The sequence below is a fragment of the Bombyx mori genome, chromosome 7, assembly GCF_030269925.1.
Source record: "Bombyx mori chromosome 7, ASM3026992v2".
Classification (NCBI taxonomy): Eukaryota; Metazoa; Arthropoda; class Insecta; order Lepidoptera; family Bombycidae; genus Bombyx; species Bombyx mori.
In genome coordinates this window covers 8,291,308-8,302,170 of record NC_085113.1, presented here as the reverse complement: position 1 = coordinate 8,302,170, position 10,863 = coordinate 8,291,308, and positions in this window count along the sequence as shown.

Below are 10,863 nucleotides of genomic sequence, written 5' to 3'. Positions count from 1 at the left end.
TTAAATTGTCCCTTAATTTTCATAAGCAATAGGAACGTGGCTTTATTAGATCATGGTCTGCTGCGTCCAGATTAAAGGTAAATACATATTTAATGTCGCATTTACTTTGCTAAAACTGGTTCACCATGATCATAGCTCGCTCATAATACTAATCGAAAAATTATCCGATCAAATCGACTTTGTGTCTGTAGTGACATCTATCTGCTACAATGGGAAAGTTTTGAAACGCACGCACAAAATATTCAATCCTTGCCTCTTGTGATCACACAAACTGACAGACCCCGACCAAGTACCATAAAGACAAAAAGTCTTCGTAGGGAACAACTTTCTTACCATTTCTCCTACCAGTTTCCCTCTATTTTTTAAAAGCCAAAGCCAAAGCTAAGATTCCCTTGTTTATTTATTGATGGGAACATATACTAAGCCCCAACAATACCGATATACATACTTTTAAGCGAACGAGCTCACGACCCACCTTATTTAAAATGGTTACGGTGGTACATAGATTTTGTTATGACTATGGACTCCTGTAACTGCCTGAAGTCGGGCATTCCGTGGTCTCGTATATCTAAATAATTAAAAGCATGCATGAATTTACGACGTCACCGCGTCACGGAAAAATGATAAATTGACGTAAACTGTGAAAAATTAATGGCATTTAAAATAAGGCATCTTAAAATATTTACTTCCTTAAAAAGCAGATTTTCAAAATTTCCACTATAAACTGGAAATAAGTTCTACTTGAAGCATCAGACGAAATTGATGATAATGATGATGAAATAAAAGAATCAATACCAAAATAGAAAAATAAATTGACATGATATTTTTTGGAAATAGCAGGTAGCACTTTTGGAGGTTACAGATCGAATTCACAAGACAAAAGATCGAAAGATTTGGTAGCAATTAGTGGAAGTCTACGCTCTGCAAGAGTATAGTCTTGCGTAGGATACGTTTTAGTTATTACTTCAGATAACCAGAAAGAAGACCTTCCGAATTCAAACTATACGGTTTTTTTTATAAACAAAATTACGGTCCAAAACTGAAACCGGTCAATCAGGGTTTTTCCGTTAAACCGGACAGCGTCGGTTGAGTTTTATCTCGCAGAAGCACGTAGCGTTTATTTAGTGAGAAAGGATTTATCATGTCCCCTGTCAATCAGACGCGGTACGACAACGGCGTCGGTGTCACCAGGGGAAATACCGTAAGTGCTTTACCTGTTTCGCACTCGTATTTGTTGTGCTGCGTTTACACGAACTATTTTAGATGTAAGTAATCTATATATTAATTAATACGTGAAGCAAAAACTTTGTATCCCTTTTTACGGAAATTGTGCGGACGGAGAAGTATGAAATTTTCCACACTTATAGAGAATACAGAGAAGAAGTGCACAATGCTAATATTTTTTTTAAATAATCATAAATATACATTAAATGAATAAAGAAAACATTACACACACTACCATGTATTTGACATACCTACACACGCATGCATACTATTTATTTATTGTCAAATTTTTGATCTTGACGTCTGTGGTCAAATTGAGAATAGATTAAATATTGTTTGTCTTTATTAATATTTTTCTATAGTGTAGTCTTGGCGTTGAAAATACAATCATAATAGTGTACAAACTTACAATTCCAATTAATTATAGTCAAATTTCGACTACTGCGGGACCACTAGTAATATTAATAATGTAGCAGAGGCTAGTGCAGATGATTTTGTTGATATGTTGATCAATGAAGATCATATCAATAGGGGGAGTCCTAAAAAGGGTGTGCAGAGATTACTCGAGATTACTGTGATAGACCTGAATGGAAAAAGAGGACATGTTACCCAGGCTACATATAGCGGAATTAAGGCAAGAAGAAAAGAAGATCTGAAGGAGACTTGCATAGACTTGCATAGTGCGACTGTCATGAACCACTGCAACAGATGCGCCATGTGCAACGTCCAAATTGTTCAATAGAACATTTTCCTTATGTAGTCACTTCCTATATATGGGTAGTAGATTTTTATGCTAAACATAATATCCCAAGTAGCTTCACCACTATCTTAGTGACTTACTCGCTCGTCCAACTTGACTGAGTGTAAGCGCGTAACTTAAAATAACATTCAAGACTGACTATGAAACGTTTCAGCATACGTAATCGAGCGGCTACCTAGAACTAATGGTTTGTTACGGCTGAAGGCTGATTTCAAGATGTTTCACAATATTCCGATTACAGTATTTGTATTGCTGCATTACAGTCATCGATTTTGGCGATACATATGTACATACCAAATAATCATTCATAATCACGTAGTTCGGCAATAAACACGATCGGTTGCTATGTAAGAGCAACGAAGGTCGCTCACCATTATATAGGTCGGGTACTGCCTCTACAATCTATTACAAACTCAACAAACGTATTGCAAAATATAGAATTTCTGTCGTGAGAGAGGTTTCGAATGATTTTTCTGTTGTCCACACTGCCCAATTGTATTCAAGATATATCCCAAACAAATAGAGGAGTTCCGTTTAAAAAAAAACCGGCTTCCCGATTTCGTAGGCTGGAGCATACGAGAGACGTGTGAATGCAAATCAGCCAGCAAACAGTCTCCAGTGATTTTTTTATTTTTGACGTGCTTACGGCACACCTGGCGTGAAGTGATTACCGAATGTCGATTACGAAATGTCACCACCCACCAAGAAACATGAGTTCTAAGTCTCAGTTTTTACAGTACCACGGCTACCCCACTCACCAAACCGAAACGCATTACTGCTTACTGCAGAAACAGACAGGGTATATGAATGGAAGCAGTCATCGCGCATCGAACCAGCGATCACTGCGCTACTGAGACGCACACGATATTAGTAAAGCTAGGAAATAGCACAAAACATCGTGACGTCACATATAAAACGTCTTCGATTCTCAAAGGCATACCGCAGCAACCGCGATCAATTATAACTACGTCTTAATGTATTAATTGTTCCCATTCGGGTTAAGTGGAGTTTGTAATATTGATACAGCACTCACGATCCTACCCAGTACAGATTTAATTACCAATATAATGGATATGCGACATTCATCTAAAATAAGCCAAATGAACAGTTTCAAAGCTAAATCTGCGGAGTAAAGGGAACAATCAAACAAAAGAAAAGTCAAAACTAACAATGAAACTAAAGCGGGATTTGACTAGAGTAGGTAAAATATTGAAGGAAAGATATTGTTACGCGCTGGGGTTCGAGATAAATAAAATTCCACGAAAGTACAACTAAAAAACTGTATTCAACACTTAAAATACACAACAAACACTTTAAAACTCTCAATTCGCTTCTTCCGCTTCGCTTCAGGTGATCCGTTCGCTATTTCGCTTCGAATGGTTCCGATTACTGACTGGCTGCGTGCCATCTCTACAACGCTTTTATAGCCGATACCTCATCCTTAGAATTATCGAGAATATTCCACACATCTCTAGTATTGTGTTTCCGCTATCTGACAATAGATGGCGTTGTACTTCTCGAGCGTTCGAGGTGCTACTAGATCCTTCAATACTCGTTCGACTGTTCGGCGATAGATGGCGTTACTCTTACCGGCGTAACAATATTTATAAAATGAGTATTAGAAGCTTAAGGAGTAAGCACTGACCTATACTTATATATCAAGAGACAAGGTTCGTCCCAGTTTAGACATTATCTCGCTCATTTTCCTACTTCGCTCTCTGATACGTGTACCCAGTTCCTATTTCAAGTACTAATCGGAAGGTATGTTGCTAGTCCGGTCTTTCGGTCTTCGCAAAGCAAATGACAAGACATTTGTAAGTTACGGTGAAGAAGTCAAGAATTTATTGCTCGTTTTAGTTTCGCAACTCGATCGTTTATAATACATTAGAAGGCTTTGCCCGCAAAATAAATATATTTTAGATTAAAACATAAAAGCCTTACGACGATTCAGAAAGCTAACTATGTAAGATAATTTTAAGAGAGCGTATATACACACATTTTATATGAATAGATTTCATATCATTAACAATACGACGTAATTCGTTCAAGAGATAAAAATCACTGCCACTTTTTTTTTTCGGGCCGGGGTCCGAACCTCCTACGAGGTCCCCGCGCCTAGGGGGCGCACGGGGTATGTGAGACTTAACGATCTGCAGGTGTTGAGAGCAAATCGCGGGCCCAAGGATTTTAGGGCCCACCCACTAAACGACTCCCCTGCACTCTTACACCCGACGCTCGGTCTCCGTCCGGGGTCAGAACCCGGTCAGAGTAAGGGGGTTCCCGCGGTCAACACTACAACCAGACACGCGGCGCCACCCCGAGGACGCCCGACCGACGGGTCGTCGAGGCGATAGTCGACGACTAACGACGTCGGTCTCCGCGGTACGGTGGCCCTACCAGGCCGCCCAAGCGATGCCGTTAGTGTTCCGGGATACCCCACTGGGCCAGAACCAGCCTGCCGGGTCGGAACGCGATACACCGCCGACCGGGTTGCTCTTCCACAGTAGGTTCGGGGACGACAGCGACGACGAAAATGCGGACCGCATCGCAGTCCGCAGCCGCCGACGCGCCGTCCCGTCCTCCTGGTGCCAGCGCGCTAGAGTGACGGTAGCGTGCGGCGCAGCCTCGACCCCCTTATCCCCCGCCTATCCTACACTAACGTTACTATGTTCGTCGAAGTGATCACATCGCCTTTTATCTTGCTAGGGCTAGTGTTAGCAAATTCTCTCAGGTTGAACCCGTGAGCTCACCTACCCGTCCGGGCATAACTGGAATAGCCTCTTAGGCTACCAGAGGTTAGGTGCAATTAGATGTTGTGTGCAAAGTTTCATAATAATTTCATTTCTCTTCATAATAATTATCTTTTAATACGCTTTTATCAGCTTCAGACGTATGCATGTTTGTAGCGGAATCTTTGAACATGATTTTGACCCCCTTCAAAACGTCGGATTAACTTAACGAAATTTTCTATACTTATCTTAATAATAATGATAAATAAAAATTTAAAAAAAAATTTGGAAAAATTGAAATTCAACTAAAAAATAGAAAATAAAATTTAATAAATTTGAATTAAAAATAGTGTCAGAAAAAATGATTTTATTGTAAAAAACCTTGGAGTGCTTTTCAGGATATATTCAAAATAACCCTTCTGCTCATATCTACTCATAAAATATTTATAACTACTGATACCATGCAATGTATTTTAAATTTTTTAGTTGGATTTTCTATAAAAGCGTATTTTGTTAGTTTTTTTTAAACTATTATTTATTATAGATATTACAATAATGACGATACGCGGAGTGAACCCACATAATTATCTATTTCTCAAACGTCTGGTTATGCTTGTTTTGTTCACATGTCATAATTTTATTTGTAGAATTTACATGCACAGCAAAAACGTGAACCTAATTGTTAATTATATATAGGCAAGAAAAAACACGTATATTTTTCATTTCATTATATTTTATTTTTAGTTGGATATTTATAAATGTACAATGTAAGGTCATGCGAACATGGTATTTAAATTTTAAATTTACGTCTAATATTTCTGCGAATACAAAACTTCAATGAAAGTCACAGATGTTACGAGCATTCCTTCATCGTGCAACATCACTCATGAACATCAATTATAACTAGTGGTCCCAAGGTAGTCGAAATTCGACTATAATTAATTGCAATTATAGGTCTGTACACTAATACACGGTTTGAAGGGTGGGGTAGCCGTTGTAACTATATTGAGACCTTAGAACTTATATCTCAAGGTGGGTGGCGCATTTACATTGTAGATGTCTATGGGCTCCAGTAACCACTTAACACCAGGTGGGCTGTGAGCTCGTCCACCCATCTAAAGAATAAAAAAAAATAAAAAAATATGATTCTATTGTCAAAGACTATTTATATTTCTATAATCTACACCTTAGAACAAATATTAATAAAGACAAACAATATTTATTATACTCTCAATTTGACCACAGACTTATGCAACAAGAAAAGTTTGACAATAAACGAATAGTATGCATGCGTTTTTTTTATTTATTTTTTATTGCTTAGTTGGGTGGACGAGCTCACAGCCCACCTGGTGTTAAGTGGTTACTGGAGCCCATAGATATCCACAACGTAAATGCGCCACCCACCTTGAGAAACAAGTTCTAAGGTCTCAAGTATAGTTACAACGGCTGCCCCACCCTTCAAACCGAAACGCATTACTGCTTCACGGCAGAAATAGGCAGGATGGTGGTACCCACCCGCGCGGACTCACAAGAGGTCCTACCACCAGTACAAGAGGTCCTACCACCAGTACAAGAGGTCCTACGTGCGTGTGTGTGTGTGTCAAATACACGGTAGTGTGTGTAATGTTTTCTTTATTGATTTAATGTATCTTTTATGCATTATTTAAAAAAAATATTAGCATTGTGCACTTCTTCTCTATATTCTCTATAAGTGTGGAAAATTTCATATTCCTCCGTCCGCGCAATAGTCGTAAAAAGGGATACAAAGTTTTTGCTTCACCTATTAAATATAAAGATTATAATTGCCATGTAGGTCGCCGGTGCCCTACGCGGCCCGCTGAAGTAATTTGGCTGATTTCTGCTACTAAGCATCTGGAATGCCTAACTTTGCATTCTTTTGTTTGTTAATATATAATTTAGGCTTTGTTACTAAGCACTTGGATTGCCTAACTTTGCATTCTTTTGTTTGTTAATGTATAGTTTAGGCTTTGTTACTAAGCACTTGGATTGCCTAACTTTGCATTCTTTTGTTTGTTAATGTATAGTTTAGGCTTTGTTACTAAGCACTTGGATTGCCTAACTTTGCATTCTTTTATTTGTTAATGTATAATTTAGGCTTTGTTACTAAGCACTTGGGTTGCCAAACTTTGCATTCTTTTATTTGTTAATGTATAATTTAGGCTTTGTTACTAAGCACTTGGATTGCCTAACTTTGCATTTTATTTGTTGATGTATATATAGTCTTTTAGGGCTCTTAGAAATAGATTCATTCTCAGTATCTACGGATCCATCTTTCCCAGAGTCTACTAGATATTCCGGTGCCTTAGTAAGAAGATCGAAGAGAGAAATCGACAAAATTACTCCAGTGCGCCACGTAGTGCACCGGTGACCTAAATGGCAGTAAATGTGCTAAGTACGTATTTCATTCGAAAATTGGGTGCTTTTTATTGCGAGATTTGAAAACCGGATTAGTCGCATGGCTCTATACTAACACAAGGCGCCTTATCTTTTAGATTATGACGACTACAAATAAACACGAGAAAAACTCCCACAGACACAGCCCACTGAGTTTCTCGCCGGATCTTCTCATTGGATCGCGTTGCCCATCCGGTGGTAGATTCTGTGAAGCACTGCTCTTGCTGCGGTTAGTGTTAGCAACGTCATTAGGTTTGAGCCCCGTGAACTCACCTACCAGTTCGGTGAATCTAGAATAGCCCCTCGAGGTTACGAGAATAAGTAAGAATAAAACTAACTAAGGAAAACTACACTCTATTACGATTTAAAAAACTACGTTAATCTATTTAATTAGCTAACAAAAAGCATGTTAAAAATTATGAAGCGAACGACCGCTTGATAATAATTATAAGCCGACATAATACGACGGCTAATTGTATTAAATCCAGCTTAGCAAAAAATATAACCTTGGTCGAAACAAGACAGTAAGCCATTTATTCAACGTGCCGTATATTGTATTTTAGAATCAGACAGATTTTTAATTATGTAATTATCATTTTTTTAACTGGTAATACAACATGCAAAAGTAGCACTAAGCTCCGATTTCAAAGGTAGATCAGATGTTTTATTATCCAATTGACATATAGATCTCATGGGTCAGAGTGAGTGGTGGTATTCGTATTGTGGATACGTTAACCACTTAACACTATGTCGACTGCGTTGTGTAGCTCGTTTACTCATATATGCAATAAGAGTATCACGTCCTTACGGATCCATCAGATCCAATAACGCTTGAATTGACACCTTTCGCTCTAACACTAGGAGCGGACTTAGAGACTCCGGTAACCGTACTCGTCGAAATCGGCAAAGAGTTCGACGTGCATAACTTAAACATTAGCCCGCTGAGTTTCTCGCCAGATCTTCTCAGCGCGTCGCGATTCCGATTCGGTAATAGATTCATTCGCGAAGCAGCTGCTCTTGAGTTGTTATCACCTTTGGAGGCGCTCGGGTAGCTGTTCCTACCCCTCTTGGCTGAGCCTTTGCTCGCCTATCTGTCCTGGTAAAACTGCAAAAGGCCTCCAGGCCTCCGGGCCACCAGTAACCCCTCAATCACAAAAAAGCAACAAGTATATGGGTAAAAAACGTAATAACTTAGATACAAAATTCAGCAAATGTTCTTGTGTACTTGTTTAATCCATATTATATTTATATACTGTTCTACTCAAAACCCCCTTATCATATATTATTTTACCTCTCATTATAATAATTATATTCAAATATTTAAATACCTATGCATCTTGTTAAATTTCGAAGTAGTCAATAGCGTCGAAATTTAATAAAAGTATCTATTAGATTTTACATTAAAAAAAAAAAACTTTATCTACAAGTATAATTAAATAAATTGTTATTGAAATGATAAACCGAGTTACGTACTTTGGTAATTTGAATTACAATGAATAACGAATGACGTACATATGTCTATTTTTACATAATAATAAACTGGTGTTTGCGCCTGTTATTGTTTGAAAAACCTTATTCTCGTGTACAGTACGTTTTTATCTGCATGCAAGATACCCTATGTTTATAAAATGGCATTCTAGGCAGACGGCCGTACGGCTCAGCTGTTGGTAATTAGTCACTGTTGCTCGTGGACATCAGCAATACCGGGGGCACAGCCAAGCCGCTTCCAACTGTCTCCCCTGCGTGTGGATAACCTCAGTCCTGTATCACTGACGACAAGTGTAGAATTTAATTAAGATCGATCGAGTAGTGAAAACTTGAAAGCGTGATAAATATTCAAATTTACATTTGCATTTATTTAGATAGGTGGACTATTTCTATATTATTTGTTAATTTACTTGAACTGAGGCGCTTATTCTTATAAATTGCATGAGGCAAAGTCTATTCAGAAGACATATTTTTGAAGCGAAATTACTTTAGGCGCGTTGAGAGCAAAATTTAACTCGCGACAGATTCGTTACGGCTTGAGAGAAAAGATACAATTTAGAAAGAGCGAGAGTGAGAAAATAGACAGAGCGTCTCGCAAACCACTCGACCGTGGAGAGAGGGAAAGGACAAAGCGAGCTAGGTCGTTTCTCTTATATACAGCATTCCCCATTACAAGAGAAATTTAATTTAAGGATGAAAAATGAAAAAACCACAATACTACACACCCAAAAAGAAGTTTCACTTCTTTCACGTGCACCAAGTTGCACGCGCACCATTTCTTTTTCTTTCTAGTCACCATTTAAAGAAATACTTTTTTTTTATCTACAATTTTAAACAAAATCCAGATAACTTTGTGATGAAATCGCGAGCTCACGTTTCATCTTCTATATAATGCAGTCACGTATGCCCCATGTCAGCGATCTCGGTTTCCAGACATTCTTGAACACTTCGGGCAGTCGCCATCGTCAACACGACCGCAAAAATCTCCGACTTTGAAAATAGCGACACCTTCTCTAATTATTCAGAATAAGTCCGTGAGTTTCACTTCGAATCTTGATTTATTTTTTGTTGGTACTGCAGATTACGCAACGATCGAACAAAAGCTCGGGCGAGCTTAAATTATATTGTTTATACTTTATTTTTATTAATGATTAATGTCGTGCAAATTTTTTGTACTTTGTAAAATTCATATGTCGCCAACGTGTATACCTATTATATAACCGTAACAGAAGTGTGTTTAAATTTTTGCATACAGAAAAATACGATGTAAAACACCGTTGCACACATTGACAGTCTCAAATGGATGGTTTAGCTCTATATGAAAACTAATCTGGAACTAATTATGGATAAAATCGTCACTGCCACAACCGTAGGTCTTCGGTCGGGACATGAAACTTTTACAATGACTCGAATGATGGACGTGACATGGTCTTCAGACTTTTTTTTTTTTTTTTTTTTTTTTTTATGATTGAAAGATTACTGGTGGCCCGGAGGCCTTTCCAGTTTCACCAGGACACGTGGGCGAGCAAAGGCTCAGCCAGGAGAGGTGGGATTTGCTAACAGCTACCCGAGCGCCTCCGAAGGAGACCTAACAGCTCAAGAGTAGCTGCTTCGCGAATGAATCTACTACCGGATCGGAATCGCGACCCGCTGAGAAGATCCGGCGAGAAACTCAGCGAGCTGATTCATGGGTTAGGTTGCACGGCGAACTCTTTGTCGAGTTCGACGAGTACGGTTACCGAGGTCCCTAAGCCTGCTCCTAGTGTTAGAGCTGAAGGCGTCTAATGCAAAGGTTATTGGATCTGATGGATCCGTAAGGACGTGTCTAGGGCGTCGACGGTGACTGGCTCCTGCGTGACCAGGATTCGGGGAGTAGTCAGCGGCGGCTACGATAAGGCGATTATCATGACGCATAGCCTTATCGAAGTACCGTTCCGACACTGACTTCATGTATTTCTGGATAGATTCGAGGCCCAGGTCGTCGTGTAGGTCAACGTTCCTCACGAACCACGGAGCTCCGACGGCTAACCTGCAAAAGCGGGATTGTAAAGATTGGAGGGTGTCTATGTGTGTGCGGGCCGCGTGAGCGAACACCACACTCGCGTAAGTCATGACGGGCCTAATGCAAGTTTTGTAAAGTGTCACCTTGTTCCGAAGAGACATTTTACTCCGCTTACAGATCATGGGGTAGAGTCTACCGAGAATAAACGCGGCACGGTCACGGACTGATTTTATATGCGGGCGGAA